At 37.2% G+C, this 11,721-nt stretch overlaps 1 non-coding gene across 1 annotated transcript; it reads right to left on the bottom strand.

The window, feature by feature from the left end:
* Positions 1-560: 560 nt before the first annotated feature.
* TRNAT-UGU (transfer RNA threonine (anticodon UGU)) lies at positions 561-632 on the bottom strand. Its single transcript has one exon. It is a non-coding gene; the product is annotated as a tRNA-Thr (tRNA).
* Between the last annotated feature and the right edge of the window lie 11,089 nt (positions 633-11,721).

Genomic DNA, 11,721 nt, shown 5'->3' on the forward strand with positions numbered 1-11,721 from the left:
TGGCCCCCTTGGGAAAAGAGAAGACATGCATGATCAAGAAGGCGAATGGGAAATATTCTTATTTAAATTAATATAAAAATATGATAAAATGTGACAGTACTGGTCGTTCTCACCCCCCCCCCCCCCCGGGGAGTTTTCCTGGTGTCACTCTTGTTTTCACCAATAATTTAATGAAATAAATAACATTGCTTCAACTCAAAAATGTCTGTTTTGGTTTTTACTACTTTGAAATTCTGTAACCAAGCTTGTTTAAATTGCAAATTCAAAACTAGTTGGAACCTTGTAAATATATTTTTCATTGGAACTGAATGGCTTGACTCTTGATCAATTCTCGTTTTCCATGTTCACTGACTGTTGAATACATTTTCAATGTTTTTTTTTCCTTTTCTTTTATCCTTTCGTATATTATTTTTCTGGTTTGTTTTTTTTCCTCCTGATCCTTCTGCTGTTTCTTCTGTTGTTTTTGTATACCTGTTATGTGCCAAATACCGAAATAAATTATTTATATATCGATTCCTCCTTAAATCATGGAACATCACTTTTAGTTACAACAAAAAAAATGCCTCCACTGAGGATTGAACTCAGGACCCCTGGTTTACAAGACCAGTGCTCTGCCGCTGAGCTATAGAGGCTTGTATGTATTTTATAGTAAACTAAATTGAGACAAGTAAGATTGAAAAGTTCCTAACTGCGTCATTCGCTTCTGGCCAAGGAAAAGCAAAAAATGGCCTTGATGCCGAAACAAGCATACAAAAAATCTTTAATAAAAACATGTCTAGTCAATGACGGAAAAAATGACACCTTTTTCTGACTTTTGGCCTGTCTATCAATATTGTAATCCAACTTCATTAGTAACACGTGTGACTACAATTATTTGTCAGTAATGACTGCGGTTGGCAAAATTTCCCATACACTTGAAAAGAAACTATTTTTTTATTGGGTTTTTCTATTTGCTTGCTAATGATTGTTTTATGCTTTTTTGTGATGGGACTTATCGTTTAATTCGTGGTTCAGTAGAATTTTCCTTAATTAAAGTATAGATTGCAAAACCATCTAGAAACAAGCCGCAACTTAATGATATTTAAACACGATGATCACGATTTTATTATCGATGAGAAAATAACAGTAGGCAAGAGCGTAATTAGACTGGATCAGAGTAAAAGGGCGACAGTGGGGGGGGGGGGCAAAGGCATCAGCCCCCAAAAAGGAAAATGTGTAAAACAACTTTGTGACTTCTCAGAAGAAATGAGATGCTTCTAAGACCAAAAAACTATTAGAATCGTAGGGAACTTCTCCCCAAATTTTTCTGTAGCCCCCACCTAGTGACGTCATTTGGAGGGGGGTCCAAAAGGGGCCGTTGCCCCTTCATAATTTGGTGAAAGAATTATTATATAGCCCATGCCCCTTGACTATTCCACATATGGACCCCTCTTGCCCCCCAATTTTGGAGCAACGGCCCTGCCCCCACCCTCTCTCTCTGTGTCTCCCTGGAGAAATTTTGTGGGTGGCCTTGGCTAGAAGCTAGTTTCATAAAAGGATTATTTAATATATTGAATTTTTTTATGAACGTAGACCATGCTTATATATGGTAAAATTGGTTAGGGGCCTGGCTGTCCTGAGATGTTACTAATTTAATGATAATTTTCTATAATTTCTGTATCATTTGCCTATTTATGTGTGTTTGAGAAACATGCCGTGCCCTCTAGGATGTGACCACCTCTCATCCTCTGAAATAAATGTCGGTGAACTTTGAAGGCTAATATAAAATGCATCAGATATAAAATCATCAATCGAAAGACAACAGAAATTTGCCTTTTCAAGCGAAATACTTTGAATTTATTGAAGCCAGGGGGCAAACTTTTTCGGCATGTTACATCTTGCTTGAATCAAAATCATGCAAAGATTTTTAATATCTGTAATTGGAGGGCATAGGCGCGCTTAAAAGTCCTCCATCACCTCATCAGCTCCCACTTTTCGGCAGAAAGGTAACAATAGTCTAGCTCAGTCTTCTCAAACTGTGGTAGGCGTACCCCTTGAGGGTATGTAAAAATTTTTAGGGGGTATGCGGCCGGCCGACAAAAAAAACAACCCTTTAATTCTAGAACTGGTAATTTTATTTATAATGTAGCAATTGTTTACTTAGTACCGGTAACTGAGAAGGGGTACCTACAGGGACGGATCCTGGACCTTTTTTAGGGGGGTTGAAATAGGTTGATCCGATAAACTTGCTTTAGGAGCAGGTTTAATTAACGCAAACTTGCGTTAATTAAGTAAATTGCACTACTTTAGACGACGTTGGGGGGGGGGCGCCCCCTCTCCCCTGGATCCGCCACTGGGTACCTAAAATGTCTTGTGGGTAAAAAGGGTAAAGTGTCTAATTAAGTTTGAGAACCACCGGTCTAGCTTATTAAAATCAAAGGCGCAATGATTTTCAATCTATATGATAACTACTACTAACAACTCAGTGCAGCACCAAGCCACCTGAGGCCAACAAAGCTGTGCTCGCTCCTCCTCAATCTTAGTTTAGTCAAAGCTTTCCTCTTTACACCCTCCCAAGAAGTTACAATTTCCTTTAAATCCTTTCTCACGATCTCTTCCTCATCCCATTTGGGGGTACAAAGTCGGCCCATGATCCTCCAACACACCCTATTAGCCCCCCCCCCTCCCCAACCAAACTTTTTAAAAGGAATGTGGACATTTTGTTTGTTGCACCGTTGTTTAAGATAGAATCCTTATAAATCGTCATCATTTAGGCATTTAGAAAGAATTATTGAATAGCAGTGCATTTTCATGGTATGTTCCTGATCCAATCTCTATGGAGGAGGGTTGGGTAGGGGTGTCAAAATTTCTTTTAGAGGTATAGTTGCTAGTTTGGCTGGAGGAACACATTTAACGAATCTGGTCAACAACTACAGTTGTGGTATTGGGTGTTCGTCCTCTATTGGACCTTTATAAAGGAAGAGACATCTTTTAGTCATGCATAGCCTATCCGTAAGAATGGCCTATGTAACTTCGATTAACTTAGGGACAAATTAAAAGCTAGGGTTTTAGCTGTGTCTTTTGTAGGTTCTAGTCTTACCCTAAAGACTATGGCCCTTGTTTCGCTACGTAATGTTGACTTTTGTGTTACGGTTGCTGCAACATTTCAGGAGACCATGATACCTGATATTTTGTTCTGATTTCTGATATGTTTGTTCTCAATCTTGTATTTGATAAGTTCGGAGGAAATACATAAATAAAATGAAAAAAATCGCCAAAAAGAGAGAAACTATAACAATAACAGCCAATAAAAATAATGCAAAACTATGCAAATATTTTGGTCAAGACCTCCACCCAACCGTCCTCAGTGCAGAATAATAAAGAAAAATACAGATAAAAGTCAAAAGGACAATATAAAAACCAAACCTCAAAACAAACACTGAAACAAAAGTAGGACCCTTTCCAAGCAACGAGGAAAGGGAGGGTAACTAAATAACAAATACAATACTGAATGATGTTTCACAATTTCACTTTGTTTAAAGCATTCTTAAAAGCTAATCGTTTACCAGGTATGGTATTATCAAATATTCTATTAGGTTGCGAATATAATTTTGCTGAGTTATAGAAAAACGATCAGAAATAGTAAGTTCATAATAATGGGACTTAAGCTTCTCCAGTATCTATATTGAGGGTAACCCCTCAGTAAATATGTCTCCCTGAAAACTTGTATGAGACCTTTAACGAAGGGAATACTGGAGGTGATATCAAACAATATGATATGGCGTGGAATATCACAGACATATTGAGCCAAGGCGGAATCAAAAGTCTCAGGCCTTTGGTATAAAAATAAAATATTTCTTCCGTTAAATTTATACCACTATTTAAATGTATTTTTTAGTCGTTACGGGTATTAAATTAAAACAAAATAGTGGCTTATGGCAAAATACATGGGATGTATTTTGGGCTATATATTTGCACATTAGGTTGGCGTAAAGTAAAGTAAAGCGCTTTTGGGAATGGTATTAGTAAATATTTCACGATTACTCATATCATTTCTGAAAGTGTTTCACTGTACTTTACTCACAACAGTCCCCCCCCTAATGTGCAAATATATAACCCAAATTATTTATTTCCCATGCAATTTGCCATACATCACTCTTTCGTTTCAACTTAAGACCTGTAATACAGAAAAGAAAAAAAAAAAAAAAAAAAAAAAAAAAAAAAAAAAAAAAAACGAGTAAGGAACAAGTTCTGACCTGTAAATAGTGCTATAGTATAGGCCTACATATAATGGGATCGATCCAAAAAAAATTAATGTATAGAAAATCTTTTTAGCTTAGCCAACAAGAAAATGCTAAAAATTATTAATGGCTGTGAGTGATTCATGTTCGGTATTCTTATCTTAAACGACGTTCATCCAACTCCTTTCACCTTCAATAGGTACAGCTCCAACTTTTATCCCAAAAACTAAAGGTTTATTTTGAGCCCAAATGTCACTACTGTGATTAAGAGCCATTTTGACAAGACTTAATGTCAAATCGACGTGGCAACCATCCCCGGAGTGTTAACCTGTTAAAGTACCGAAAGATGCAGGAACGGGAATTTATTTATTTTGACCGAGTCAAATTTCGATTCAAGCTAACTACGTAACTATGACTTCTATTCCTCAGTTTTGAGTCACTTTGGCAACACTGACTAATTTCTACAGAATGTCAGCTTCATGGGCTAATTTCTTGAGAATTTATCCATGTCTTTTCACAACTGTTTTACACAAGAGTTATTTTTAGAACAGTGGATGCTGAAATAAGTGCAAGAATAGGTGCTGTTTGAGATGCACATAACATTTTCACCCAAATTTGCTCCCCTAATTGGCGCCTCGGGTCAGAACCATCTTCGGAACTGGTTCCTCAAAATAACTTTTGTCTGGAGTTCACATTAATTTATACATTGGGCTGTTTCTTACTGTCTCTTACTGAAATTCAAATTTGCATCTGGTTTGATAATCGCCCCTCTGGCCCTGTCATAATACTTTCTACACAAAATTATCTAGTATGTAATCCTTTCGTAGAAGACGAATTAATTTTGTTGGTACTTGTCAATTACCTGGAACACACGTGATTTGTTTCTAAACTATTATGCTTTCATCATATGTTGTTTATTTCATTAGCACTAATCAAACTTGACTTCTTGCGTGGGTTCCAGCTAATTGATAAGTACCATTTTGTCCAGTGGTTTCCCCAAATTTTCCTAGATACTAAGGCCTATGGAAATAAATCTAAGGCTCTATTCTCTAAATACCTTCAAAAGATGCTTCATCTGTCTTTCAGTTCAGTGCGCTGTTTGGGGAAACCCCGCTTGCATAGCTTTTGATAATGTCGCTTTTGTATAGTTTCCTTTACTTACGCTATGATTAGCAGAAGCGAAAAAATGTTTTGAAAAGAAAATCCTTGTACTTCTAAATTTATTACAACAGAATGTTACATACTTCCTAAAAGACTGTAAGGAACATGCAGTTGATGAAAATGGAGGAAGTGCCTGTCTTATGTGAATTGAAATCAGTTCTATCCGTATTTTTCAGATTTGCTAAACTCACAAAGGAGCGAAGCCAAATAACATTGAAGATAGCAGACGCAGCGAAACAACCCGGAGAATATTGGATAAATATTTCTATCTAAGTAGGCTAATTTAGATTTTTATTTTTATTATTTTCTTGTTTAATTTATTTAACTATTTTGTTTTTTATTGATTAATTAATATTAAAATTTTAATTTCTTTAATATGTTTTGGCCTCTGAAACTACCCCCCACACTGTAAAGCCCCATAGTTTATAGGATCTCTTCATATTTTATAATACTGTTAGTTTTTTCTAGATCATCTGTCTAAATTATTTGGGCCCCTCTCACGGAATACACCCTAGCTTTTGTCCCTGTTATTTACATGTAATCGAGGGGATACCCATTTTCAGCCACCCGGTGTAGGCTACATCTCAGAATGCCACATGTGCCACAAAGTTTCCGCCACGCTCGACAGAGTTTTCCACGATGTCTGGCATAGCTTACGCCACGCTCGGCCCACTTCCACCACCCTTGACACTGGACACCTGGTGTACGTGATTTCTATAAGTGGGCATCCCCTCGCATTTAAGCAATTTGAAAAATGAACACAATAAGATTCCTATGAATATTTAAATATACGCAATTATTTACTTTTGAAAATCATCTTAGCCTTCCCTTCCCCCACAGGGCTGTAGCCAGGATTTTTGTTTGGGGGGAGGGGGTACAAAAGATTTTTTCTGGGGGACGGGGTTATTTTTTTTTAAACACACAAAAAATTTGTTTATATTTACTTTTGTTACGTTTACGAGTCGGACAAACATTTCGGGGGGTGGGGTGGTTCAAGCCCCCTACCTACCCCTGGATACGGCTTTGCTCCGCCATCACTTTTAATAGTTCGCAAAGATTCCACTGCAACAGTCTGTCTCACATTTCTGTTTTTTTTTAAACTAATAAAATAAGTAGGTTTCAATCTTTGTTTTTTCTTGTCAAGTCTACGTCCAGATATATCTACGTGTCACCACTCATTATCCTCAACTATGCGAAAGCAAACAGTTTTTTCTATGAAGTTTGAAATAGATAATTCCAAGTGTCGCATCTTTGAACATAGTTACAACTATAATTCATTCAAATATAACATGGAATAGCTTTTTCTGTACAAATAGTTATCTCTTGAAAAATCAAAATGTCAAATGCTGTTTGACTTTTGGCAGAACCTGCCAAAAAACTGTTCCTCTAGCATTGACGTCATTGCACAGATTTGTTTTTGGCAAGAAGCTTTATTTCAGTGTTTCCACTTTTTTATCTCAGGAAATTGGAAAGATCACCGATACTGTAGGTATCTATTTAACCAGGTTTTGAAATAATGTTAACTTAATGACCCCAGACCCAGGCCACCCCCAAAGTCTAGTTCACATTACTATTTACCTGCAAGTTTAATGAGTTTTCATCGAGTTTTCTTAAGCGAAATCTATATTATGTGACACAAAACAGTGGCATGATATATTTTGTCAAATAAAAAGACATCTGGAAATGTTCCTTATAATTCAAATGAGCCCTTTCCCGATATTCCACGACCATTGACCTGTATGATCAGTGCTGGGGAGATAGAATAAATAAAGGGAACACAGCGGTGCTACTCATGTAGAAATGTGATTCTCCTTGTTCTTCAGAGTAGGTGAATGTAGAAACCTACAGTTAAGAGTTTTCGATAATAGTGATTTGAATGGTGGGGGTTTCAGGTTTTTTTTCCCGAAAGTCCAAAAATTTCCTGTGGTAATTACGGGTTGCTATCAGTTGAATCTGAAAGCAAATTACTGTTTTCTATATAGTGTCACATTGAAAAGATTTGTCACAGGACAGTCAAACAGTTCGTGGTAACGAACTGTACTCAATATTAACCGAAACTCTAAAAGACGGAATTTTGAAACCAATAGATGCATCAGAATAATCAGATTGTTATGCTGATTTCAAATATATATTTTATATCAAGTTTAGTCTTACCCATCAAAAGTTACGCGCCTGAGAAAATTTGCTTTATTTTCGAAAAAGGAGGGAACACCCCCTAAAAGTCATAGAACTTTAATGAGAATCGCACCATCAGATTCAGCGCATCAGAGAACCCCAGTGTAGTAGTTTCAAGTTTTTATCTGCAAAAATGTTGAATTTTGTATTATTTGCCAGGACAAAGATCACGGATGCGTGTTTATTTTTTATTTTTTTTTCTCAGGGGTGATCATATCGCCCCAGAGGTCCTAGAAAATTGCGGGAGGGCTCATTCAAAAGTAAATTAAAAGTTATAGTGCCCTTTCTAAGTGACAAAAATGGAGGGCAACAAGGCCCCCTCCAACGCTCATTTTCCCAAAGTCAACCGATCAAAGTTTTGAGATAGTCATTTTGATCAGTATGGTCGAAAAATACAATAACCATCCCCCACATCCCCCGGGGGAAGGTCTGCAAGTTATGAACTTTGCCCAATGTTTACATATAGTATTGGTTATTGGGAAGTATACAGAAGTTTCCAGGGGAATTTTTTTCTGGTAGATGGGGGGGGGGTAGTGGGTTACGTGGAAGGATGTTTCCATGGAGGAAGTTTTCATGGGGGAAGGGATATTGCTATGAAGGGGGCGCCGGATTTTCCAGCAATATTTTAAAAAACGATCAGAAATTAAATTAAAAAAAAAAAAACCTTTTAAACTGAATGTAAGGAGCAACATTAAAGCTTAAAATCAACAGAATTTTTTTTGTACTTTTATCAGAGCCATTTATTCTAATTAACGGCCTTTGTGATTAAGGGGTCATTCTTAAAGAATTGGAACAAAGTTTGAACTTTAGCGTAAAGAGCGACGTATTGACTAGGGGAAGAATCCCCTAATATACGTAATAAAAATTGACGAATATAGAAGTTCGTTACGTAAGTTAATTCGTAAGTTACGTCAGATAAAATTTCGAGAAAGCCATTTAGCCAAAAAAAGGAAAATTAATATGCAAATTCGTTTTAATTATTCATGTACGATGAGCCAAAATCAAAGCTGCATTAATTCAAAAAAGTTCAGAAATTAAATAAAACAAAGAAATTTTTTTTAACTGAAAGTAACGAGCGATATTAAAACTTAAAATGAACCGAAATTATTCCGCATATGAAAGGGGTTGTACCCTCCTCAGCGCCTCGCTCTTTACGCTAAAATTCGACTGTTTCTCACAACTCTTTTTTTTCTAAACAATAAAAACTTTAGCGTAAAGAGCGAGGCGTTGAGGAGGGGACAGCCCCTTTCATATACGGAATTATTTCTGTTCGTTTTAAATTTTAATGTCGCTCATTACTGTCAGTAAAAAAAACTTGTTTTTTTATTTAATTTCTTTAAAAAATATAATTGTTTTATAAAAGTTTCGTTTAGTATGAAACGTAGTGTACTCTTTAAATATTTTACAGGCGGGGGAGGTCTACTTGACAAATTTTGAAAAGGCATATAATCATTTTGAAAAGGCATATAATCACCAAGTTTTATTAGTTTTCAGACTCTAACAGTGCAAGAATTATCTGAAATGTGCATTTCTCAACATTTCAGGGAAGGGGGAATTCGACAGCATGATATTTATCAGAGGCAACGCTATAGCGTTGCCTATTGTAAAGGCCATACGGCCCCAATGTTTTTTGTTTTTTTTTCCAGAGCCACTTCATACAGAAGGGGTCCTCGTAAAAACTTCAAAGGGGGCTCATTCAATTGGAAATTGAGAGTTCTAGTGTCCTTTTTAATAGTCGAAAGTGATTGGAGGGCAAGTAGACCCCCCCCCACGACCATCATTCTCCCAAACACATCCAATCAAAATTTTGAGATAGCCATTTTGTTTAGCGTAGTCGATTTCCACATAGAAAATACATTTTTGAGGAGGACACTCCCCCACAACCCTCAGGGCAAGTGTTTTAAGTTATGCCCTGGGGGCATATAAGGTTTTTATAGAAGGTGTTGTCGTAGAAGTTTCAAAACAGGCTCATTCGATTGGAACTTCAAAGGACTAGTGCCCTTTTTAATAGTCGAAAGAGATTTGAGGGCAACTAGCCCCCCCCCCCCACGCCCATCATTCCCCCAAACACTTCTAATCAAAATTTTTAGATAGCAATTTTGTTCAGCTTAGTTGATTTTCAGGTAGAAAATACGTTTTTGAGGAGGACACTCCCCCACAACCCTCAGGGCAAGGGTTTTTAATTATGCCCTGGGGGAATATAAGGTTTTTATAGAAGGCGTTGTCGTAGAAACTCCAAAAAAGGCTCACTCGATTGGAAATTTAAAGGGCTAGTGCCCTTTTTTAATAATCAAAAGTGATTGGAGGGCAACTAGCCCCCCCCCCCACGCCCATAATTCACCCAAACACATTCAGTTCAATTCAATCAAAATTTTGATATAGCTATTTTGTTCAGCGTAGTTGATTTCCAAATAGAAAATATATTTTTAAGGAGGACATTCCCTCACAACCCTCAGGACAAGGGTTTTTAGTTACGCCCTGGGGGAATATAAGGTTTTTATAGAAGGCGTTGTCGTAGAAACTCCAAAAAAGGCTCATTCGATTGGAAATTTAAAGGGCTAGTGCCCTTTTTAATAGTTGAAAGTCATTGGAGGGCAACTAGCCCCCCTCCAAGCCCATCATTCCTCCAAACACATCCAATCAAAATTTTGAGATACCCATTTTGTTCAGCGTAGTTGATTTCCAGATAAAAAATATGTTTTTGAGGAGGACACTCCCCCACAATTCTCAGGGCAAGGGTCTTAAGTTATGCCCTGGGGGCATATAAGGTTTAAAAGAAGGCGTTGTCGTAGAAACTTCAAAAAAGTCTCATTCGATTGGAAATTCAAAGGGCTAGCGCCCTTTTTAAAAGTCGAAAGTGATTGGAGCAACTAGCTCCCTCCCACGCCCATCATTCCCCCAAAAATATCCAATCGAAATTTGAGATAGCCATTTTGTTCAGCGTAGTAGATTTCCAGATAGAAAATATATTTTTGAGGAGGACACTCCCCCACAACCCTCTGGGCAAGAGTTTTACGTTACGCCCTGGGGGCTAATCAGGTTTTTATAGAAAGCGTTGTCATAGAAACTTCAAAAAAGGCTCATTCGATTAGAAATTCAAAGTGTTAGTGCCCTTTTTAATAGTCGAAAGTGATTGGAGGGCAACTAACCCCCCTCTCTCACCCACCTATTCCCCAAACATATCCAATCATAATTTTGAAATAGCTGTTTTATTAAACGTCGTTTTAAGTTCTGGAAACTAGGTCTTTGAGGATGAAAACTCCCCCACAGCCCTCAGGGCAAGGCTTGTAAGTTATGCCCTGGGGTCATATAAGGTTTTGTATAGACAACGCTGTCGTAGAAACTTCAGAAAGGGCTCATTCGATCGGAAATTTCAATGGGTAGTTCCCTTTTTAATAGTCGAAAGTGATTCTAAGATAACCGACACCCCTTCCACGCCCACCATTTCCCCAAACACATACAATCATAATTTTGATTTAACCATTTTGTTCAACGTAGTTGAAAGTTCTGGAAATTATATGTTTGAGCAGGACACTCCCCCAACAGTCTTCAGGAGCAAGGGTTATAAGTTATGCCCTGGGGGCATAAATGGTTCTTATTGAAGGAATCCTCGTATAAACTTCAGAGAGGGCTCATTTGATTGGAAATTGAAAGTTCTAGTTCATTTTTTAAGCTTCAGAAGAAATTGGAGGGTAACCAGCTCCCCCCCCCCTCCCCCCCCCCAAAACCCTTTTTTACCAAATGCATCCAATACAAATTTTAAGAAAGCTATTTTTTTAAAAATAGTTCAAAAATCATATAACAAAAATACCGGTGTCGACACAACCCACTAAGTAATTTACTAAGTAATTTACTACTAAACTAAGTAATTTACTACCTACAGAGACCAGACTAATGCCTCGATAATTACCACACTCACTTTTATCACCTTTCTTATAAAGTTGCTTAATTAGGGTTTTCCTAAAATCGCTAGATACATCCCCTTTTTCAAAAATCAAATTCGTGATCTTCAGTAACTTATTTCTAACCTCAACGCTACCATATTTAAGAAACTCATTTACCGCACTAACAGCACATGGGGCCTTATTAATTTTTAATCCTTTTAGTACTTTTGCTAGTTCCTCCTCACAAAACATATCTTCCTTAACATCCAAAGTATCACAAA

Source organism: Artemia sp. Qi Xiang Cuo, chromosome 12 (genome assembly GCF_049724085.1).
Source record: "Artemia sp. Qi Xiang Cuo chromosome 12, ASM4972408v1, whole genome shotgun sequence".
NCBI classification, from domain to species: Eukaryota; Metazoa; Arthropoda; class Branchiopoda; order Anostraca; family Artemiidae; genus Artemia; species Artemia sp. Qi Xiang Cuo.